The 25614-nt window shown below is 46.0% G+C and overlaps 1 pseudogene; it reads left to right on the top strand.

The window, feature by feature from the left end:
* The first annotated feature begins 24465 nt into the window (after positions 1–24465).
* Positions 24466–25238, top strand: LOC147962750 (uncharacterized; annotated as a pseudogene).
* Positions 25239–25614: the final 376 nt, after the last annotated feature.

The following is a 25614-nucleotide window of genomic DNA, read 5'->3' as shown; positions in this document are numbered from 1 at the left end:
ATGTTCCAATGGAGCCTCGACTTAAACTTAGCAAGAGGAGCCAAGCACCCGCGGTTGATGCAACGGGGTATAGAAGTGTGGTCGGAAGCCTAAGGTATCTTGTGAATACACGACCGGACTTGGCCTATTCCGTTGGCGTAGTGAGTCGCTTCATGGAAGCACCCACTACAGAACATTGGGCAGTTGTGAAACAAATACTCAGGTACATCAAAGGGACAACTAACTTCGGTTGTGTCTATTTGAGAGAGAAGCGGAAGGAGATGGTGGAGCTACTTGGCTACAGTGATAGCGACTTGGCAGGAGATATTGACGACCGTAAAAGTACCTCGGGCGTGGCATATTTCTTGGGAAGAAGCATAGTGAGTTGGGTATCACAAAAGCAGAAGATGGTCGCATTATCATCCTGTGAAGCGGAGTATATTGCAGCTGCAACCGCGGCAGGTCAAGGTGTGTGGCTAGAAAGGCTACTCGGTGACCTCACTGACAAGGAATCGGAAGGAGTGGTGCTCTACGTTGACAACAAGTCCACGATTTTCCTATGTAAGAATCCAGTGCATCATGACAGAAGTAAGCACATTGATATAAGGTATCATTACATACGGGATTGTGTGGAAGAAGGCAAGATTGAAGTCAACTACATTTGCACCGACGACCAGCTTGCAGACATCCTGACCAAGTCTTTGGGGCGACAGAAGTTCACGGAGATGCGGAGAAGGATCGACGTCCAAGCTGTAAAGTGAGGACATCGTGCTTAGGAGGGTGATTATTGGAAATAATCACGATTAGGTAAGTAAAATGGATCAAATCAATACTTGTAGCAGTAACCGAGTCGTACATGTACTAGGTAGAATATTGGTAATATAAATACCAGTGCGTGTATCCCCTGTAACACCAGATCAAATCAATACAAACCAAAGGCACCGACTGAAAGAGACGGCATCAAATGGAACCTAACTAGTGACGGGAACTACACTGCAAAATCGGCGTATCATGCTAAGTTCCTTGCACGGATTCCTCAACCGAGTTTGGAGCTGATTTGGTGTGCCAAGGCTGAACCGAAAGTAAAATTTTACATATGGCTGCTCCTAAGGAATCGTAACTGGACCTCCGATAGACTTCAGAACAGGGGCCTCATTCACTCCCCCAAGTGCATACTCTGCGATCAGATCATGGAGACGGCTGTTCACATCACCCTTCAGTGTCCTTTTGCACAAAAGGTCTGGCATTCCTTTGTTGGCACTCATGTTTCCATGGTACATATTGCGCAGTCTGCGCAAACGATCAACAAGTGGTGGAACAGATTGCAAGGAGGCGCATCCACACAGGCCATCAGATCGCAAGTGACTATGGCAATGTACGTCACTTGGCACATTTGGAAGGAAAGAAATGCGAGAACCTTCGAGAACATGAGCACCACGCCGAGCACGGTTGCAGAAAAGGCCAAAGCTGATGTTAGTTTGTTCACTCAGGCTATGAGGATGTAATATAAATAGTTTAGAGTAGTGTGAGGTTCAGCAGGTGTGTTATCGTAACCGCTGTAATGGACAATGTAAGACTCTATTTCTCTTCTTAATGCAAAGCAGGGCTACTGCTGGTTCGTCAAAAAAAAAAAAACCAAAGGCACGACACGAGCCTTTTGTGCGATACAACTCGGCGTGTCTCTCCTGTGCTAGTCTCACGAGTTAGCTTTGTTTTGTTCATCGCACTCGCATCCGTCGTCGGTCGTCGCGTGTCGCCGGAAAGTACTCGGCGACGTTGTCTGGGCCAACATAAGGTCGCTGGCAGCGTTTCGAAAGTGGACATCTATTGGAAATATGCCCTAGAGGCAATAATAAAAGGATTATTATTATATTTCCTTGTTCATGATAATTGTCTTTTATTCATGCTATAATTGTGTTATCCAGAAATCGTAATACATGTGTGAATACATAGACACCAATATGCCCCTAGTAAGCCTCTAGTTGACTAGCTCGTTGATCAACAGATAGTCATGGTTTCCTGACTATGGACATTGGATGTCATTGATAACGAGATCACATCATTAGGAGAATGATGTGATGGACAAGACCCAATCCTAAGCATAGCACAAGATCGTATAGTTCGTTTGCTAGAGCTTTTCCAATGTCAAGTATCTTTTCCTTAGACCATGACATCGTGTAACTCCCGGATACCGTAGGAGTGCTTTTGGTGTACCAAACGTCACAACGTAACTGGGTGACTATAAAGGTATACTACGGGTATCTTCGAAAGTGTTTGTTGGGTTGACACGGATCGAGACTGGGATTTGTCACTCCATATGACGGAGAGGTATCTCTGGGCCCACTCGGTAATGCATCACCATAATGAGTTCAAAGTGACCAAGTCTCTGGTCACGGGATCATGCATTACGGTACGAGTAAACTGACGTGCCGGTAACGAGATTGAACGAGGTATTGGGATACCGACGATCGAATCTCGGGCAAGTAACGTACCGATTGACAAAGGGAATTGTATACGAGGTTGCTTGAATCCTCGACATCGTCGTTCATCCGATGAAATCATCGAGGAGCATGTGGGAGCCAACATGGGTATCCAGATCCCGCTATTGGTTATTGGCCGGAGAGGCGTCTCGGTCATGTCTGCATGTCTCCCGAACCCGTAGGTTCGGTGACGCTAGGGTTGTAGGGATATGAGTATGCAGTAACCCGAAAGTTGTTCGGAGTCCCGGATGAGATCCCGGACGTCACGAGGAGTTCCGGAATGGTCCGGAGGTGAAGAATTATATATAGGAAGTGCAGTTTCGGCCATCGGGATGGTTTCGAGGGTCACCGGTATTGTACCGGGACCACCGGAAGGGTCCCGGGGGTCCACCGGGTGGGGCCACCTATCCCGGAGGGCCCCATGGGCTGAAGTGGGAGGGGAACCAGCCCCTAGTGGGCTGGTGAAACCCCCCTTGGGCCTCCCCCTGCGCCTAGGGTTAGAAACCCTAGGGGTGGGGGCGCCACCCTTGCCTTGGGGGGCAAGGCACCCCCCTTGGCCGCCCCCCCGCCCCTAGGAGATTGGATCTCCTAGGGCCGCCCCCCCTAGGCACCCTATATATAGTGGGGGGGGGGAGGGAGGGCTGCGCACCCATGCCCCTGGCGCCTCCCTCTCCCACTCCAACACCTCCTCCTCCTCCGTAAAGCTTGGCGAAGCCTTGTCGGAGTACTGCCTCTCCACCACCACCACGCCGTTGTGTTGCTGCTGGAGCCATCTCCGTCAACCTCTCCTTCCCTCTTGCTGGATCAACAAGGAGAAGACGTCATCCGCTCCGTACGTGTGTTGAATGCGGAGGTGCCGTCCGTTCAGCGCTAGGATCTCCGGTGATTTGGATCACGGCGAGTACGACTCCATCATCCACGTTCTCTTGAACGCTTCCACTCGCGATCTACAAAGGTATGTAGATGCACTCCGATCACTCGTTGCTAGATGAACTCATAGATAGATCTTGGTGAAACCGTAGAAAATTTTATTTTCTGCAACGTTCCCCAACAGTGGCATCATGAGCCAGGTCTATGCGTAGTTCTCTTTGCACAAGTAGAACACAATTTGTTGTGGGCGTAGATGTTGTCAACTTTCTTGCCACTACTAGTCTTATTTTGCTTCAACGGTATTGTGGGATGAAGCGGCCCGGACCGACCTTACACGTACGCTTACGTGAGACAGGTTCCACCGACTGACATGCACTAGCTGCATTAGGTGGCTAGCGGGTGTCTGTCTCTCCCACTTTAGTTGGAGCGGATTCGACGAAAAGGGTCCTTATGAAGGGTAAATAGAAGTTGACAAATCACGTTGTGGCTTTTACGTAGGTAAGAAAACGTTCTTGCTAGAACCCTATTGCAGCCACGTAAAACTTGCAACAACAATTAGAGGACGTCTAACTTGTTTATGCAGCAAGTGTTTCGTGATGTGATATGGCCAAAGTTGTGATGAATGATGAATGATATATATGTGATGTATGAGATCATGTTCTTGTAATAGGAATCACGACTTGCATGTCGATGAGTATGACAACCGGCAGGAGCCATAGGAGTTGTCTTTATTTTTTGTATGACCTGCGTGTCATTGAGAAACGCCATGTAAATTACTTTACTTTATTGCTAAACGTGTTAGCCATAGTGGTAGAAGTAATAGTTGGCGAGCAACTTCATGGAGACACGATGATGGAGATCATGATGATGGAGATCATGGTGTCATGCCGGTGACAAGATGATCATGGAGCCTCAAGATGGAGATCAAAGGAGCTATATGATATTGGCCATATCATGTCACTATTATTTGATTGCATGTGATGTTTATCATGTTTATGCATCTTGTTTACTTAGAACGACGGTAGTAAATAAGATGATCCCTCATAATAATTTCAAGAAAGTGTTCCCCCTAACTGTGCACCGTTGCGACAGTTCGTTGTTTCGAAGCACCACGTGATGATCGGGTGTGATAGATTCCAACGTTCACATACAACGGGTGTAAGACAGATTTACACATGCAAACACTTAGGTTGACTTGACGAGCCTAGCATGTACAGACATGGCCTCAGAACACAAGATACCGAAAGGTCGAACATGAGTCGTATGAAAGATACGATCAACATGGAGATGTTCACCGATGATGACTAGTCCGTCTCACGTGATGATCGGACACGGCCTAGTCGAGTCGGATCATGTTTCACTTAGAAGACTAGAGGGATGTCTAATCTGAGTGGGAGTTCATTAAATAATTTGATTAGATGAACTTAATTATCATGAACTTAGTCTAAAAATCTTTGCATAAATGTCTTGTAGATCAAATGGCCAACGCTCATGTCAACATGAACTTCAACGCGTTCCTAGAGAAAACCAAGCTGAAAGATGATGGCAGCAACTATTCGGACTGGGTCCGGAACCTGAGGATTATCCTCATAGCTGCCAAGAAAAATTATGTCCTGGAAGCACCGCTAGGTGACGCACCCGTCCCACAGAACCAAGACCTTATGAACGCTTGACAGTCACGTGCTGATGATTACTCCCTCGCTCAGTGCGGCATGCTTTACAGCTTAGAACCGGGACTCCAAAAGCGTTTTGAGAAACACGGATCATGTGAGATGTTCGAAGAGCTGAAAATGGTTTTCCAAGCTCATGCCCGGGTCGAGAGATATGAAGTCTCCGATAAGTTCTTCAGCTGTAAGATGGAGGAAAATAGTTCTGTCAGTGAGCACATACTCAAAATGTCTGGGTTGCATAACCGCTTAACTCAGCTGGAAGTTAACCTCCCAGAGGAGGCGGTCATTGACAGAATCCTTCACTCGCTCCCACCTAGCTACAAGAGCTTTGTGATGAACTACAATATGCAGGGGATGAAAAAGACCATTCCTGAAGTATATGCAATGCTGAAATCAGCAGATGTAGAAATCAAAAAGGAACATCAAGTGTTGATGGTCAATAAAACCACCAAGTTCAAGAAAGGCAAGGGTAAGAATAACTTCAAGAAGGACGGCAAGGATGTTGCCACGCCCGGTAAGCCAGTTGCCGAGAAGAAGTCAAAGAATGGACCCAAGCCTGAGACTGAATGCTTTTATTGCAAAGGGAAGGGTCACTGGAAGCGAAACTGCCCCAAATACTTAGTGGACAAGAAGGCCGGCAACACTAAAGGTATATGTGATATACATGTAATTGATGTGTACCTTACCAGTGCTCATAGTAGCTCCTGGGTATTTGATACCGGTGCCGTTGCTCATATTTGCAACTCAAAGCAGGAGCTGCGGAATAAGCGGAGACTGGCGAAGGACGAGGTGACGATGCGCGTCGGGAATGGTTCCAAGGTCGATGTGATCGCCATCGGCACGCTACCTCTACATTTACCTACGGGATTAGTTTTAAACCTCAATAATTGTTATTTAGTTCCAAGTTTGAGCATGAACATTGTATCAGGATCTCGTTTAATACGAGATGGCTACTCATTTAAATCTGAGAATAATGGTTGTTCTATTTATATGAGAGATATGTTTTATGGTCATGCTCCGATGGTCAATGGTTTATTCTTAATGAATCTCGAACGTGATGTTACACATATTCATAATGTGAATACCAAAAGATGTAAAGTTGATAACGATAGTCCCACATACTTGTGGCACTGCTGCCTTGGTCACATTGGTGTCAAGCGCATGAAGAAGCTCCATGCTGATGGACTTTTAGAGTCTCTCGATTATGAATCATTTGACACATGCGGACCATGCCTCATGGGCAAAATGACCAAGACTCCGTTCTCCGGAACAATGGAGCGAGCAACCAACTTATTGGAAATCATACATACTGATGTTTGCGGTCCAATGAGCGTTGAGGCTCGCGGAGGATATCGTTATGTTCTCACTCTCACTGATGACTTGAGTAGATATGAGTATGTCTACTTGATGAAACACAACTCTGAGACCTTTGAAAAGTTCAAGGAATTTCAGAATGAGGTAGAGAACCAATGTGACCGAAAAATAAAGTTCTTACGATCAGATCATGGAGGAGAATATTTAAGTCACGAATTTGGCACACACTTAAGGAAATGTGGAATCGTTTCACAACTCACGCCGCCTGGAACACCTCAACGTAATGGTGTGTCCGAACGTCGTAATCGCACTCGATTGGATATGGTGCAATCTATGATGTCCCTTACTGATTTACCGCTATCTTTTTGGGGATACGCTTTAGAGACAGCTACATTCACTTTAAATAGGGCACCGTCTAAATCCGTTGAGACGACACCGTATGAATTATGGTTTGGGAAGAAACCTAAGCTATCATTTCTAAAAGTTTGGGGATGCGATGCTTATGTCAAGAAACTTCAACCTGAAAAGCTCGAACCCAAGTCGGAAAAATGCGTCTTCATAGGATACCCTAAGGAAAACATTGGGTATACCTTCTACCTTAGATCCGAAGGCAAGATCTTTGTTGCCAAGAACGGATCCTTTCTGGAAAAAGAGTTTCTCTCGAAAGGAGTAAGTGGGAGGAAAGTAGAACTCGATGAAGTACTACCTCTTGAACCGGAAAGTAGTGCAGCTCAGGAAAATGTTCCTGTGGTGCCTACATCCACTGGAGAGGAAATTAATGATGATGATCAAGGTACTTCAAATCAAGTTGCTATTGAACTTCGTAGGTCCACAAGGAAACGTTCCACACCAGAGTGGTATGGCAACCCTGTCCTGGAAATCATGTTGTTGGACAACGGTGAACCTTCAAACTATGAAGAAGCGATGGCGGGCCCAGATTCCAACAAATGGCTTGAAGTCATGCAATCTGAGATAGGATCCATGTATGAAAACAAAGTATGGACTTTGACAGACTTGCCCGATGATCAGCGAGCGATAGAAAACAAATGGATCTTTAAGAAGAAGACGGACGCGGATGGTAATGTTACCATCTATAAAGCTCGACTTGTCGCTAAGGGTTATCGACAAGTTCAAGGGGTTGACTACGATGAGACTTTCTCTCCCGTAGCGAAGCTGAAGTCCGTCCGAATCATGTTAGAAATTGCCGCATACTATGATTATGAGATATGGCAAATGGATGTCAAAACGGCATTCCTTAACGGTTATCTTAAGGAAGAATTGTATATGATGCAGCCGGAAGGTTTTGTCGACCCTAAGAATGCTAACAAGGTATGCAAGCTCCAGCGATCCATTTATGGGCTGGTGCAAGCATCTCGGAGTTGGAACATTCACTTTGATGAGATGATCAAAGCGTTTGGGTTTATGCAGACTTATGGAGAAGCCTGCGTTTACAAGAAAGTGAGTGGGAGCTCTGTAGCATTTCTCATATTATATGTAGATGACATACTTTTGATGGAAAATGATATAGAACTTTTGGAGAACATTAAGGCCTACTTGAATAAGAGTTTTTCAATGAAGGACCTTGGAGTAGCTGCTTATATATTAGGCATCAAGATCTATAGAGATAGATCAAGACGCCTCATAGGTCTTTCACAAAGCACATACCTTGATAAGATATTGAAGAAGTTCAATATGGATCAGTCTAAGAAGGGGTTCTTGCCTGTGTTGCAAGGTGTGAAATTGAGCTCAGCTCAATGTCCGACCACGACAAAAGATATAGAAGAGATGAGTGTCATCCCCTATGCCTCAGCCATAGGGTCTATTATGTATGCCATGCTGTGTACCAGACCTGATGTAAACCTTGCCGTAAGTTTGGTAGGAAGGTACCAAAGTAATCCCGGCAAGGAACACTGGACAACGGTCAAGAATATCCTGAAGTACCTGAAAAGGACTAAGGACATGTTTCTCGTTTATGGAGGTGACGAAGAGCTCGTCGTAAAGGGTTACGTCGACGCTAGCTTCGACACAAATCTGGATGACTCTAAGTCACAAACCGGATACGTGTATATGTTGAATGGTGGAGCAGTAAGCTGGTGCAGCTGCAAGCAGAGCGTCGTGGCGGGATCTACATGTGAAGCGGAGTACATGGCAGCCTTGGAGGTAGCACATGAAGCAATTTGGGTGAAGGAGTTCATCACCGACCTAGGAGTCATACCCAATGCGTCGGGGCCGATCAAACTCTTCTGTGACAACACTGGAGCTATTGCACTTGCCAAGGAGCCCAGGTTTCACAAGAAGACCAGGCACATCAAGCGTCGCTTCAACTCCATCCGTGAAAATGTTCAAGATGGAGAAATAGAAATTTGCAAAGTGCATACGGATCTAAATGTCGCAGATCCATTGACTAAACCTCTTCCGCGAGCAAAACATGATCAACACCAGAACTCTATGGGTGTTCGATTCATCACAATGTAACTAGATTATTGACTCTAGAGCAAGTGGGAGAATGTTGGAAATATGCCCTAGAGGCAATAATAAAAGGATTATTATTATATTTCCTTGTTCATGATAATTGTCTTTTATTCATGCTATAATTGTGTTATCCGGAAATCGTAATACATGTGTGAATACATAAACACCAATATGTCCCTAGTAAGCCTCTAGTTAACTAGCTCGTTGATCAACAGATAGTCATGGTTTCCTGACTATGGACATTGGATGTCATTGATAACGAGATCACATCATTAGGAGAATGATGTGATGGACAAGACCCAATCCTAAGCATAGCACAAGATCGTATAGTTCGTTTGCTAGAGCTTTTCCAATGTCAAGTATCTTTTCCTTAGACCATGAGATCGTGTAACTCCCGGATACCGTAGGAGTGCTTTGGGTGTACCAAACGTCACAACGTAACTGGGTGACTATAAAGTTATACTACGGGTATCTCCGAAAGTGTCTGTTGGGTTGACACGGATCGAGACTGGGATTTGTCACTCCGTATGACGGAGAGGTATCTCTGGGCCCACTCGGTAATGCATCATCATAATGAGCTCAAAGTGACCAAGTGTCTGGTCACGGGATCATGCATTACGGTATGAGTAAAGTGACTGGCCGGTAACGAGATTGAACGAGGTATTGGGATACCGACGATCGAATCTCGGGCAAGTAACGTACCGATTGACAAAGGGAATTGTATACGGGGTTGCTTGAATCCTCGACATCGTGGTTCATCTGATGAGATCATCGAGGAGCATGTGGGAGCCAACATGGGTATCCAGATCCTGCTGTTGGTTATTGGCCGGAGAGGCGTCTCGGTCATGTCTGCATGTCTCCCGAACCCGTAGGGTCTACACACTTAAGGTTCGGTGATGCTAGGGTTGTAGGAATATGAGTATGCAGTAACCCGAAAGTTGTTCGGAGTCCCGGATGAGATCCCGGACGTCACGAGGAGTTCCGGAATGGTCCGGAGGTGAAGAATTATATATAGGAAGTGCAGTTTCGGCCATCGGGATGGTTTCGGGGGTCACCGGTATTGTACCGGGACCACCGGAAGGGTCCCGGGGGTCCACCGGGTGGGGCCACCTATCCCGGAGGGCCCCATGGGCTGAAGTGGGAGGGGAACCAGCCCCTAGTGGGCTGGTGCAACCCCCCTTGGGCCTCCCCCTGCGCCTAGGGTTAGAAACCCTAGGGGTGGGGTGCCACCCTTGCCTTGGGGGGCAAGGCACCCCCCTTGGCCGCCGCCCCCACCTAGGAGATTGGATATCCTAGGGCCGGCGCCCCCCCTAGGCACCCTATATATAGTGGGGGGGTAGTGAGGGCTGCGCATCCATGCCCCTGGCGCCTCCCTCTCCCACTCCAACACCTCCTCCTCCTCCGTAAAGCTTGGCGAAGCCCTGCCGGAGTACTGCCTCTCCACCACCACCACGCCGTCGTGTTGCTGCTGGAGCCATCTCCGTCAACCTCTCCTTCCCCCTTGCTGGATCAAGAAGGAGGAGACGCCATCCGCTCCGTACGTGTGTTGAACGCGGAGGTGCCGTCCGTTCGGCGCTAGGATCTCCGGTGATTTGGATCACGGCGAGTACGACTCCATCATCCACGTTCTCTTGAACGCTTCCGCTCGCGATCTACAAAGGTATGTAGAGGCACTCCGATCACTCGTTGCTAGATGAACTCATAGATAGATCTTTGTGAAACCGTAGAAAAAAATTATTTTCTGCAACGTTCCCCAACAGCATCATTCTTCATTTCTGAAAGCATGAAGCTACTTCGGGTTCTTGATCTAGAAGCACTAGTAGAAAAAGGGCCTATTGTCCCGGTTCATAAGGGCCTTTTGTCCCGGTTCCTGAACCGGGACTAAAGGGTCGGTAATAATGCCATGTCCCTTTAGTCCCGGTTCAATCCAGAACCGGGACAGATGGGCCTCCACGTGGCTGTGCACGGAGCCCAGGCGGGAGGGCCTTTGGTCCCGGTTGGTGGCACCAACCGGGACCAATAGGCATCCACGCGTCAGCATTTCTGTGGCTGGGGTTTTTGTTTTTTTTTGAAAGGGGGGGGGGGTTGGGGGTTTTGGGGGGTTAATTTAGGTGTTTCATATATTGTGTTAGCTAGCTATAATTAATAGAGAGAAGTGTCCTCTCTTATGTCCGTGCTTGATCGACGCTACATACTATACATACATATAGAGAGGACTAGACACGCTAGCTAGCTAGTAAGCAAACGAAGGAAACAGAAGATCGTCATGAACATATATGCATACAGAGAGAAGTGATATCGACCACCTCTCCTTCTCCGAGAGATTGGTCAAACAACAAGTTCTTGTATATCTATCCGACACTACCGGCTACATATATACAATAATTATCTCTTACAAATATAATGTCCTAACATATGGACTCATGGTCCACATAGTATTCTCCGTCTTCAGCGATCACGTGGTCAAGAAAGAATGCCGCCAATTCCTCTTGAATTGCTCGCATGAGAGCTGGTGCTAGAAGTTCATCCCGCTTCCGAAACATCTAATTTGAAGAAGGGGGTCAATACATATATATATGAATGAATGAAACTCAACATAAATGATGGTAATAAAATAAAATTGTGAATGTTGTTATTTACGCACTTCATATTGTTCGTCAGAGTAGCCCCACTCACAGATCGTGTGGCGGATGGACTCGCAAACGTAGTATCCACAGAAATCATTCCCTTGTTCCTGCCACAACCACTTTACAAGAAATAGAGGTCAATCAAACTGATAAGCAAGAATGTCAAATGGTATTGATGAAACTAGCGCTTGAATCAATACGAGATGCGCGGTACATGCTACTATAGTACTTACTTTCAGGTGTCTAAATTGCAGCTTCTTCGGGAGTCCCGGAGCTTTTTTGGTGAATTTTTTCCAAATCCTGCCAGACAAAGAAAACAATTACTTGATATATCAGGAAATGAACAAAGTTGCTGATATGGTGGATAATGATCGATTTAACTTACTTCTCGAGAATTTGAGTCATGTCCGCATAGTCCTGGGGATCTTTTCGTCTTGAGTCTAAGACGGTTACTAGTCCCTGCTCAAGCTTAATCTCTAGGAGAATATAGTGGAAACTGCACACGCATGCATAACTCATCAATTACATTACTATAACCTTGACTAATATATAAGGGAAACCGAATATGCACAAGACAGTAACACTCACTTGAAGTTGTAAGGAAAGAGTATTATATCTTTGTTTTCATTTGTTGCCAACAATCGTAGCAAGTTGGCCTCGGTATCTGTGGCATGAAATTTAACCTGAGTTGCATCTATGATATTTGTGTTAATGAACCCAATATCACCGATTTGTCTTTTCTTCAATTCGACGATCTTTAATCTGCATAATATAGTGAGGATAATTATAAATACATGCAATGAAAGAGCTGAGCTATATAGAGAGACTTAATGACAGAAGTAGTACTACTTACAGACAGTAGCAGGTGACCGTTGCTTTATCGAGGGCCAATTGATTGAAAAACTGAAAGAACTCCTCAAATGGAACAGGCAACAGATCAATTCCAACGAGGTCATGCTCCTTTTAACTCTCACATACAAAGTACTCCTCCCCCCAGACTCTCTGCAGATTTTAAAGTACCAATCATGCAATCTTCGCATCATCGTTGATAGAGATCTTTCATCTTTGACGAGAGGCTTCCCGTACTTGTATCTTTGTATCTGCACCTCCATGAAATCATAATGTACATCGTCGGGCAGGTAATCTCCAAGATTGCTATAACCGGGCACCATCCTCGGATCATTAGCGACGTTGTTGCTAGGCACCTTGAGCGGGGGGCGCGATTGCTTCGCTTGTTCGCCGAGCTGGGCAATTTGTTTCCCAGCTCATCATTCTTTCAGCCTTTGATCACTGACAGTACTTCCCAACCGCTCCGCTTCGGCAAATTCCTTTCCAATCATGCACTCATAGTTTTCTTTCGGCGGAGACTTGGGTGGTTTTGTCAGGGCAACCAGAGTGCGCTTCGCTTTCACCGGATCTACCTTCTCCTCCGGAGGTGGATGTTTCTTTGCTTTCACCCCTTCAAAGAAGTTGCTCACTTCTTCTCGCGCGATCTCGGCGTTCTCCTCCGGGGTCCTCTCGTATGGTAACTTCTCTGGAGTCTTCAGAGAAGGACCGAATTTGTATGTCCTCCTGCCTCTGGTTGTAGTGCTAGACGCCGGCAGAGCGGATGGAGCGGTTGTCTTCTTTACTTGCTTACGAGGCGGAGGAGAAGGACTACGACGCGCCGGAGCAGCCGAAGTGGCGGCATGTCTCTTCCTCCCTTGCTGACGAGGCGGAGAAGGAGGAGGCTGGCTGCTCGGGCGCGCTGGCGCAGGCGGAGAAGGAGGCGGAGTGCCGCCACGCGCCGGAGAAGGAGCCGGCCAAGTGCCCTGATCGTCACTCGCCGGAGGAGGAGGCGATGGAGGAGGCGGAGTGCCCTGACTCGCCGGAGGAGGAGGCGGAGGCGTCCAGTTCGAAAGGTTGATGAGCTCCTTCCGCCATAGGCATGGAGTCTTCAGAGCAGAACCCAGTCGAGTCTCCCCTTCACTGGTAGGGTGGTCAAGCTGGAGGTCCTCAAATCCCTCCGTTATTTCATCCACCATCACCCTAGCATATCCTTCTGGAATCGGCCGGCAGTGAAAAGTTGCGCCGGGTTCAGTAGAAAAAACAGAGCCAACAGCCGCCTTGACCTTCATATTAATCCATTGCGTCATAAGGTGGCAATTTTGAGACTCCGTGATAGCATCCACGGGATAGCTGGTAGGAGCCATCAAGACATGCTCCGGCTGAAGCAGCTCGGTGGAAGCCACGCTGCTTCTCCGCTGAGATGGCGGGGTAGCTTCGAGGGAAGCTTCGACAGTTCGTTTGCTGTGATTTGCTTCTCGTTCCTCTATTGCTTGTACCCTAGCGTGCAGCGCCTGCAGTTGGGTCTGCTCCACTTTCTTCCTCCTCTCGTGGCATTTGTAACCGCCTGCGTCCAGAAACCCAACCTTCCACGGAATGGAGCCTGGCGTGCCTCGTGTCCGTCCAGGGTGCTCAGGATTCCCGAGGGCCATTGTGAGCTCGTCGTTCTCTCTGTCTGGAACGAACGTCCCTTGCTGCGCTGCTTCGATATACTGCTGAAGCTTCTTGACTGGTATGTCCATTTGATCATTTGCCCAAATGCACTTCCCTGATACAGGGTCCAAGGTTCCGCCAGCCCCGAAGAACCAAGTCCGGCAACGGTCTGGCCAGTTAATTGTCTCTGGTTCGATCCCTTTATCAAGCAGATCATTCTCAATCTTGGCCCACTTAGGCCGGGCTACGAGGTAGCCACCTGAACCCATGCGATGGTGATGCTTCTTCTTCGCAGCATTTTGCTTGTTTGCCGCCGACATCTTCTTACTCTTTTCCAATGTCTTGTGGGCCACAAATGCGGGCCAGTGATCTCTGATCTTCTCATATCTGCCCTTGAATTCTGGTGTCTCTTTATTTTTGACAAACTTATTCAGCTCTTTCTTCCACCTCCTGAATAGTTCTGCCATCCTCTTAAGAGCAAAAGACTTGATTAATTGCTCTTTAACTGGCTTCTCCGGATCATCCTCTGGCGGTAGGGTGAAATTTGACTTCAGCTCAGTCCAAAGATCATTTTTCTGCATATCATTGACATAAGACACCTCAGGGTCTTCTGTAGCCTGCTTTAACCATTGCTGGATGCTGATCGGGATCTTGTCCCTAACCAAAACCCCGCACTGAGCAACAAATGCGCTCTTTGTCCGGAGGGGTTCAATCGGTTGGCCGTCGGGCGCGATTGCTATGATCTCAAACTTTTCATCCGAGCTCAACCTTTTCTTCGGGCCTCGTCTCTTTACCGAAGTTGTGCTCGATCCGGAGGGCTAGAAAAAAGAACAAAGACTTAATTAATATGTGTACATACCAAAACAATGAATGCATCAATTAGCTAGTCAGCAGAAGCTTAACTAATATATATACCTAGCCGGACTCGGTTCGGTCACCGGAGACGTCATCACGGTCTCCTTCTTGCACCGGCATTGTGTCACCGGAGCCGTCCTCACGGTCTCCTTCTTGCACCGGCATTAGGTCACCGGAGCCTTCATAATCATAGCCAGCTGCTTCCAGACCATCGGTGTCGTTGAGAAACAACGAGCAGACGGCATCACTTCCTCATGCGATTATGTCCCCCAACAACTCTTCTTGTACTTCGTCTCAGGCGGTGTCCATAGTTTCTACAAATATTTACAACATGGCAATTATTATTCAAACATGACAGATGGATATATTAGTGGCAAATGTAGAACTAATATTAATTAGTGGCCTCGACGCTGCTTCTCTAGGGTTTGGGGTGGCCTCGACGCTGCTTCTCTAGGGTTTGGGGTGGCCTCGACAACGCTTCAAGGATAAAAAAGAAGAGGAAGAAGAAAAAAAAAGAGGAGAAGAAAGAATAGAGGAGTAACAACTCCTCTATTCTTTCTTCCTCTTTTTTTATCGGGAACGAGGGTCGTCGAGGGTCGCCGAGCGGTAGAGGAAACCCTAAATAGCAAGTATCGTGGGTGTGAGATACATGTGGCCGTCGGTGTCGGACACTACATCCACGTCCCACAAGTGACGTGGGCTTCGACGCCCACGTCACTTGTGGGACGTGGATGTAGTGTCCGACACCGACGACCACATGTATCTCACATTTACGATACTTGCTATTTAGGGTTTCCTCTAACGCTCGGCAACCCTGACCCTCGACGACCCTCATTCCCGATAAAAAAAGAGGAAGAAGAAGAAAAAAAAAAGGGGCGACCCTGACCCTCAACGACCCTCGTTCCCGATAAAAAAAGAGGAAGAAGAAGAAAAAAAGGAGAAGAAAGATTCTTTCTTCTTCTCTTTTTTTTCTTCTTCTTCCTCTTTTTTTATCGGGAACGAGGGTCGCCGAGCGGTAGAGGATACCCTAAATAGCAAGTATCGTGGGTGTGAGATACATGTGGCCATCGGTTTCGGACAGTACATCCACGTCCCACAAGTGACGCGGCGTCACTTGTGGGACGTGGATGTTGTGTCCGACACCGACGGCCACATGTATCTCACACCGACGATACTTACTATTTAGGGTATATCAACCCCCCCTCATGTTGAAGTTATCGGGAGGTGGTATATATATCGACCCCCCCCCCTCATGTTGAAGTTATCAGGAGGGGGTATATCGACCCCCCCCCCTTGTGTTGAAGTTATCGGGAGGGGGTATATCGACCCCCCCTCGTGTTGAAGTTATCGGGAGGGGTATATCGACGACGACAAACCCGATAAAACATAAGAATACGAAGAATAAATAAAAAGAGGAGAAGAAGAAAGGAATAGAGGAGAAGATCAAAGAAAAAAAGAAGAAAAAAGAGGAGAAGAAGAAAGGAATAGAGGAGAAGAAGAAAAAATAGAAAAAAAATTCTTCCTCTCCTCTTCTTCTCCTCTTCCTTTTCTTCCTCTCCTCTTCTTCTCCCTTTTCCTCTTCTTATTTTCCTTTTTCCTCTCCTAAATATATAAAACTTTTCTAGAAATGAAACTAACCTAAAATGTACTAAATTAGAGAATATATATAGATAATCCTTTTCTAAATATTTAAATCTAACTTTTGCATATATGAACATATATACACAGAGAACATACAAACATATATACATTTTATAAAAAAGCAAAATACAGAATACAAACATATATATGAAAAAAAATCTGAAAAGAAGCAATATACACAATATATACTGACATATATACATAATATACACAAAGAAGCAATATACAAAATATACACAAGCATATAATATATGAAAAAAAACAGGGGAGGGGCGCCGTCCGGACCAACGGAGGGGCAGGGCGACGGCGCGGTCGGGGCAGGGGCGACGGCGACGGGCGGGGCAGGGCGATGACGACGGGCGGGCCGGGGCGCGCGACGCGCGTCGGGCGAGGGCACGGCCGACGGCGAGCGGGCGGCGACGGCGACCTCGGGCGGCTAGGGGAGGCGACGGCGACGTTGGGGCAGGGGCCGGCGTCGAGGAGCAGCGCAGCAGCCTGGCGGCGTTGGAGAAGAATGGCGGGTAGGGGAAACTTCCCAAGTGTTTGGTTATATAGGAAAGGCTTTGGTCCCGGTTCGTGGCACAAACCGGGACCAATGCCCCCCTTTAGTCCCGGTTGGTGCCACCAACCGGGACCAAAGGCCTCTTTTCAGCAGCCCAAAGGGCGGGAAGCGGCGGCCTTTGGTCCCGGTTGGTGGCATCAACCGGGACTAAAGGGGGCATTGGTCACGGTTTGTGCAAGGAACCGTGACCAATGCCCCCCTTTAGTCTCGGTTGGTGCCACCAACCGGGACCAAAGGCCTGCGCCTGCCAAAGCCGCGGTGCGGTGGGATGTTTAGTCCCACCTCACTAGCTGAGGAGCGGCCGCACCTGTTTATAAGCTGCCCCGCCATCTCCATCGAACTCCTCAGAACTGCAGGCCTCTGGGCCTAATCTCACACTGCTATGCCTGGGGGCCTGCTGGGCCTTCTGCGGGCCTGAATCCTGGCCCATGGATGGGCTTCTAGTCGTATTCAGGCCGTGGTGGCCTAGTAGGTGGCATTTTTTTACTATTTATTTTTCATTTCTACTTAGAACTAAATACTTGTAGTTTTTTAGTGATTTTTTTCTTTTAGGTCACAAAAATTATAAACTTTCTGTTAGTGCCATTAGTTTTAAAATTTGAATAGTTTAAATTTGATTTTTTTTTAAATTTGTGTGAATCACTAGTTTATGAATAACTTTACTATAAAAATTGATTTTTGAGTCCTTCTTTTTCCTGCTATTTAATATTACTGTGTTTTATCATTATACTCAATTTGGTAATTTTAGTTAGTCATAACAAATATCATAGGCATTTTTTTATTTTTTTTCTATTTATTTTTTCATTTCTACTTAGAACAAAATACTTATAGTTTTTTAGTGATTTCCTTTTTCTTTTAGGTCACAAAAATTATAAACTTTCTGTTAGTGCCATTAGTTTTCAAATTTGAAAACTCTTTTTTTGTTTTTTTGCTTTTAGTGCCTATTTTTTCTAGTTTTTTTGTTTTGTTTTCTGCATTATTTATTTTCTTTTGTTTTTTGATTTATTTTTTTAATTCTTTTTGCTTTTAGTTTTAGAAAAATTATAAACTTTCTGTTAGTGCCATTAGTTTTCAAATTTGAAAACACTTTTTTAGTTTTTTTGTTTTCTTTGTTGCTTTATTTATTTTATTTTGTGTCTACTTACAACAAAATACTTATTGTTACTATTTTTATTTTTATTCAGTTTTTTTGTTTTGTTTTTTGTATTATTTATTTTCTTTTGTTTTTTGCTTTATTTTTTAATTCCTTTTGCTTTTAGGTCAGCAAAATTATAAACTTTCTGTTAGTGCTATTAGTTTTAGAAAAATTATAAACTTTCTGTTAGTGCCATTAGTTTTCAAATTTGAATAGTTAAAATTTAAATTCTTTGAAATTTGTGTGAATCACAAGTTTGTGATTAACTTTACTAAAAAAAATGAACATAGATGCACCTATAGAGAAACTTCGACCTAAATTCATAGTTTTCAAATGAACTCTGAAAAAGTTGGCATAGCATACTCGTGTGTTACAAAGTTGGCATGGTATCATCATAATAGTTGCGGGAGAAAGTCTTCACTTTTTCTTCGCTTGTGTCATTTGCTTATTGCGCCGTAACCATGGATAATCTTCATCGTTTATCAGGATGCTTGGGTCAGCCTTGACATTGAAGGGAGGAATTTCATGAAACTTTTCATAATCTTCAGACATGTCTGTCTTGCCCTCCACTCCCAGGATATCCCTTTTTCCTGAAAGAACTATGTGGCGCTTTGGCTCATCGTATGATGTATTCGCTTCCTTATCTTTTCTTTTTCTCGGTTTGGTAGACATGTCCTTCACATAGATAACCTGTGCCACATCATTGGCTAGGACGAACGGTTCGTCAGTGTACCCAAGATTTTTTAGATCCACTGTTGTCATTCCGTACTGTGGGTCTACCTGTACCCCGCCGCCTGACAGATTGACCCATTTGCACTTAAACAAAGGGACCTTAAATTCATGTCCGTAGTCAAGTTCCCATATGTCCACTATGTAACCATAATATGTGTCCTTTCCGCTCTCGGTTGCTGCATCAAAGAGGACACCGCTGTTTTGGTTGGTGCTCTTTTGATCTTGGGCGGTCGTGTAAAATGTATTCCCATTTATCTCGTATCCTTTGTAAGTCAATACAGTCAAAGATGGTCCCCTGGACAACAAGTACAGCTCATCACAAACAGTGTTGTCACCTTTGAGACGTGTTTCCAACCAACTGCTGAAAGTCCTGATGTGTTCACATGTAATCCAGTCGTCGCACTGCTCCGGGTGTTTGGAGCGCAGACTGTTCTTGTGTTCATCGACATACGGGGTCACCAAGGTAGAGTTCTGTAAAACTGTGTAGTGTGCTTGAGACCAAGAATATCCGTCCCTGCATATTATTGAGTAACTTCCAAGAGTGCCTTTTCGAGCCAGTCTCCCCTCATACCGTGATTTAGGGAGACCTATCTTCTTAAGGCCAGGAATGAAGTCAAAAAAAAACCTAATAACATCCTCTGTTTGATGGCCCATGGAGATGCTTCCTTCTGTCCTAGCGCGGTTACGGACATATTTCTTTAGGACTCCCATGAACCTCTCAAAGGGGAATATATTGTGTAGAAATACGGGCCCCAGGATGACAATCTCGTCGACTAGATGAACTAGGACGTGCGTCATGATATTGAAGAAGGATGGTGGGAACACCAGCTCGAAACTGACAAGACATTGCGCCACATCACTCCTTAGCCTTGGTACGATTTCTGGATCGATCACCTTCTGAGAGATTGCATTGAGGAATGCACATAGCTTCACAATGGCTAATCGGACGTTTTCCGGTAGAAGCCCCCTCAATGCAACCGGAAGCAGTTGTGTCATAATCACGTGGCAGTCATGAGACTTTAGGTTCTGAAACTTTTTCTCTGGCATATTTATTATTCCCTTTATATTCGACGAGAAGCCAGTCGTGATCTTCATACTGAGCAGGCATTCAAAGAAGATTTCTTTCTCTTCTTTCGTAAGAGCGTAGCTGGCAGGACCTTTATACTGCTTCGGAGGCATGCCGTCTTTTTCGTGCAAACGTTGCAGGTCCTCCCGTGCCTCAGGTCTATCTTTTGTCTTCCCATACACGCCCAAGAAGCCTAGCAGGTTCACGCAAAGGTTCTTCGTCACGTGCATCACGTCGATTGAAGAGCGGACCTCTAGGTCTTTCTAGTAGGGTAGGTCCCAAAATATAGATTTCTTCTTCCACATGGGTGCGTGTCCCTCAGCGTCATTTGGAATAGCTAGTCCGTCGGGACCCTTTCCAAAGATTACGTGTAAATCATTGACCATAGCAAGTACGTGATCACCGGTACGCATGGCGGGCTTCTTGCGGTGATCTGCCTCGCCTTTGAAATGCTTGCCTTTCTTTCGACATTGATGGTTGGTCGGAAGAAATCGACGATGGCCCAGGTACACATTCTTCCTGCATTTGTCCAGGTATATACTTTCAATGTCATCTAAACAGTGCGTGCATGCGTGGTATCCCTTGTTTGTCTGTCCTGAAAGGTTACTGAGAGCGGGCCAATCGTTGATGGCCACGAACAGCAACGCCTTTAGGTTAAATTCCTCCTGTCTGTGCTCATCCCACGTACGTACACCGTTTCCATTCCACAGCTGTAAAAGTTCTTCAACTAATGGTCTTAGGTACACATCAATGTCGTTGCCGGGTTGCTTAGGGCCTTGGATGAGAACTGGCATCATAATGAACTTCCGCTTCATGCACATCCAAGGAGGAATGTTATACATACATAGAGTCACGGGCCAGGTGTTGTGATTGCTGCTCTGCTCCCCGAAAGGATTAATGTCATCCGTGCTTAAAGCAAACCATACATTCCTTGGGTCCTTTCAAACTCTTCCCAGTACTTTCTCTCGATTTTTCTCCACTGCGACCCGTCAGCGGGTGCTCTCAACTTCCCGTCTTTCTTACGGTCCTCACTGTGCCATCGCATCAACTTGGCATGCTCTTCGTTTCTGAACAGACGTTTCAACCGTGGTATTATAGGAGCATACCACATCACCTTCGCAGGAACCCTCTTCCTGGGGGGCTTGCCGTCAACATCACCAGGGTCATCTCGTCTGATCTTATACCGCAATGCACCGCATACCGGGCATGCGTTCAGATCCTTGTATGCACCGCGGTAGAGGATGCAGTCATTAGGGCATGCATGTATCTTCTCCACCTCCAATCCTAGAGGGCATACGACCTTCTTTGTTGCGTATGTACTGTCGGGCAATTTGTTATCCTTTGGAAGCTTCTTCTTCAATATTTTCAGTACCTTCTCAAATCCTTTGTCAGCCACAGCATTCTCTGCCTTCCACTGCAGCAATTCCAGTACGGTACCGAGCTTTGTGTTGCCATCTTCGTAATTGGGGTACAACCCTTTTTTGTGATCCTCTAACATGCGATCGAACTTCAGCTTCTCCTTTTGACTTTAGCATTGCGTCCTTGCATCGACAATGACCCGGCGGAGATCATCATCATCGGGCACATCATCTGGTTCCTCTTGATCTTCAGCAGCTTCACCTGTGGCAGCATCATTGGGCACATCGTCTGGTTCCTCTTGATCTTCACCAGCTCCCCCCGTTGCAGCATCACCATATTCAGGGGGCACATAGTTATCATCGTACTCTTCTTCTTCGCCGTCTTCCATCATAACCCCTATTTCTCCATGCCTCGTCCAAACATTATAGTGTGGCATAAAACCCTTGTAAAGCAGGTGGGAGTGAAGGATTTTCTGGTTAGAGTAAGACCTCGTATTCCCACATTCAGTGCATGGACAACACATAAAATCATTCTGCTTGTTTGCCTCAGCCGCATCGAGAAACTCATGCACGCCCTTAATGTACTCGCGGGTGTGTCTGTCACCGTACATCCATTGTCGGTTCATCTGCGTGCATTATATATAATTAAGTGTCCAAATTAATAGAAGTTCATCATCACATTAAAACCAAAGTGCATACATAGTTCTCATCTAACAACATATAGCTCTCCAGAGCATCTAATTAATTAAACCATACATTGAAACTATGTAAAACATTTCAATGCGAAAAAAATGCGATCATAATCGCAACCAAGGTAACAATTGATCCAACGGCATAATGACACCAAGCCTCGGTATGAATAGCATATTTTCTAATCTTTCTAATCTTCAAGCGCATTGCATCCATCTTGATCTTGTGATCATCGACGACATCCGCAACATGCAACTCCAATATCATCTTCTCCTCCTCAATTTTTTTATTTTTTCCTTCAACAAATTGTTTTCTTCTTCAACTAAATTTAACCTCTCGACAATAGGGTCGGTTGGCATTTCCGATTCACATACATCCTAGATAAATAAAATCTATGGCACGTTGGTCGGCATAATTTTCATAAACAATAAATGAACCAATAGTTATAAAGATAATATACATACCACATCCGAATCATAGATAGGACGAGGGCCGACGGGGGCGGATACCAAAACCATCGCACTATATAAGATGCAATAATAAATGTAAGAAAATGATACAAGTATCTATCTAAACATACAAGTAAGAATATTTTTCCTTTCAGAAAGAAGATAAGAACAAGAGGCTCACCACGGTGGTGTCGGTGATGAGATCGGCGCGGGTGATCGACGACGGTGAAGACGGGGACGGGGCGTGACGGACCGCTAAATCTAGACAAATCTCGAGGAAAATGGAGCTTGGAGGTCGAGCTTCGAGAGGAGAAAGCTTAAGTAGTGTGGCTCGGGCATTCCATCGAACACCTCATGTGCATAGGAGGTGAGCTAGAGCACCACAAAGCCCTCTCCCCCTCTTGATCTTCAGCAGCTTCACCCGTTGCAGCATCATTGGGCACATCGTCTAGTTCCTTTTGATCTTCACCAGCTCCCCCCGTTGCAGCATCACCGTATTCAGGGGGCACATAGTTGTCATCGTACTCTTCTTCTTCGCCGTCTTCCATCATAACCCCTATTTCTCCGTGCCTCGTCCAAACATTATAGTGTGGCATGAAACCCTTATAAAGCAGGTGGGAGTGAAGGATTTTCCGGTTAGAGTAAGACCTCGTATTCCCACATTCAGTGCATGGACAACACATAAAACAATTCTGCTTGTTTGCCTCAGCCGCATCGAGAAACTCATGCACGCCCTTAATGTACTCGGAGGTGTGTCTGTCACCGTACATCCATTGCCGGTTCATCTGCGTGCATTATATATATAATTAAGTGTCCAAATTAATAGAAGTTCATCATCACATTAAAACCAAAATGCATACATAGTTCTCATCTAACAACATATAGCTCTCCAGAGCATCTAATTAATTAAACCATACATTGAAACTATGTAAAACATTTCAATGCGAAAACAAATGCGATCATAATCGCAACCAAGGTAACAATTGATCCAACGGCATAATGATACCAAGCCTCGGTATGAATGGCATATTTTCTAATCTTTCTATCTTCAAGCTCATTGCATCCATCTTGATCTTGTGATCATCGACGACATCCGCAACATGCAACTCCAATATCATCTTCTCCTCCTCAATTTTTTTTATTTTTTCCTTCAACAAATTGTTTTCTTCTTCAACTAAATTTAACCTCTCGACAATAGGGTCGGTTGGAATTTCCGATTCACATACATCCTACATAAATAAAATCTATGTCACGTTGGTCGGCATAATTTTCATAAACAATAAATGAACCAATAGTTATAAACATAATATATATACCACATCCGAATCATAGACAGGACGAGGGCCGACGGGGGCGGATACCAAAACCATCGCACTATATAAGATGCAATAATAAAAGTAAGAAAATAATACAGGTATCTATGTAAACATACAAGTAAGAATATTTTTCCTTTCAGAAAGAAGATAAGAACAAGAGGCTCACCACGGTGGTGTCGGCGATGAGCTCGGCGCGGGTGATCGACGACGGTGCAGACGGGGACGGGGCGTGACGGACCGCTAAACCTAGACAAATATTGAGGAAAATGGAGCTTGGAGGTCGCGCTTGGAGAGGAGAAAGCTTAAGTAGTGTGGCTTGGGCATTCTATCGAACACCTTGTGTGCATAGGAGGTGAGCTAGAGCACCACCAAGCCCTCTCCCCCTCGGCCAAAAAAAACAGAGCAGTGTGCTCTGCTCTTACGCGAGGGGGTATATATAGTCACCTCATTGGTCCCGGTTGGTGGCATGAACCGGGACTAAAGGGGAGTCCGGTTCATGCCACCAACCGGGACCAATGGTGGTGGGCCGGGAGCGAGGCCCATTGGTCTCGGTTCGTCCCACCAACCGGGACCAAAAGGTTCAGACGAACCGGGACCAATGGCCCACGTGGCCCGGCCGGCCCCCTGGGCTCACGAACCGGGTCTAATGTCCCCATTGGTCCCGGTTCTTGACTGAACCGGGACTAATGGGCTGACCCGGTCTGGACCGTTGCCCCCTTTTCTACTAGTGAAGATGCATCAGCTAGTGTTGAGTATGAAGATCTTGAGAAGATGCTGAAATTGCTACGTTGCCTCAATTTCCTCTCACTGCAAGGACGGCATGGGATCAGCTGCCTACCAAGTTCACTGGATAATCTGAGGGACCTGCAGACCCTGTAGGTAAGGCACACCTTCGTAGTCACCCTGCCAAACAACATTACCAAGTTGCAGAAGCTACAATACATATACGTGCTGGCACCACCGACGTCCTGGTGTCAGCACCTGCACCACCACTACTTGTTTCATCCAGCTAGTTCTGCAGACGTGATCGCCCTGCTGGTATTGTGGTGGTTAGAGGGATTGGAAAATTGATGGCATTGCACACGCTTGGTGTTGTCAATGTCGCTGCTTCAGGGTCAAAGACCTCTGTGGAAGATCTCAAGAAGCATACCTAACTGCGCAAGCTCGGAGTGTCCGGCATTAATAGGAAGAACAGAAAGGAGTTTTTCTCTGCATAAAGGGTCGTTTACATCTGCAATCCTTGACAGTGCAGCTCGACAAGGAAACTCAAGGTTGTTGCTTCAAGAATGGTGACGATAAAGGGAGCTTGGATGGCATGATCTCCCTGCCTTTGGAGAACCTGATTAGCCTTAATGTGTATGTCCTTAATGACAAGTTGCCAAAATGGGGAGTCGACCGGCTCAGCAAGCTCGAAAAGCTGCATTTAGAGATGGACGCTTTGATGAAAAATGACACGATGAAGTTCCTTGAAGAGCTACCACAACTATCTATTCTTCGTGTCAAGCAGCTCCAAGATGGTACGCTCTGCTTTCGTGTTGTTGTGAATAATGTAAAGGACGGCTCATTTGAAAAGGTCAAGGTCCTCCAGATTGCATGTGACTTTCGGGTTAACAACAATGAGAAATCTTGAGCTGCTCAAGATTGACTGCTGCGGTTCCAACGGAGGACTCGGGCCTGGAGAATCTAGGAGGACTCAGGCAAGTCTTGCTTCTTAACGGTTCCAATGCCCATGCACTGAAGGAACAACTTGAAAGCACCCAAACTTAATGAAACCTGTTGTGAAGCGGGAGGAATCACCACGCTCGTCTACTTCTACAAGCTCGGCCCAGTCCTTGTAACCCCTTCTTCTGGTTGGTTTGTGTAAAGCTCAAGATTTACTACCGTAATGGCTTCTGTTGCCCATCTTATGGTTCCATACAT

Source organism: Triticum urartu, chromosome 7A (genome assembly GCF_056163025.1).
Source record: "Triticum urartu cultivar PI428250 chromosome 7A, HENAU_Tu73, whole genome shotgun sequence".
In the NCBI taxonomy this organism is placed as follows: domain Eukaryota; kingdom Viridiplantae; phylum Streptophyta; class Magnoliopsida; order Poales; family Poaceae; genus Triticum; species Triticum urartu.
Note: the sequence above shows the minus strand (reverse complement) of the source record. Positions and strands in the feature narration are given on the sequence as shown.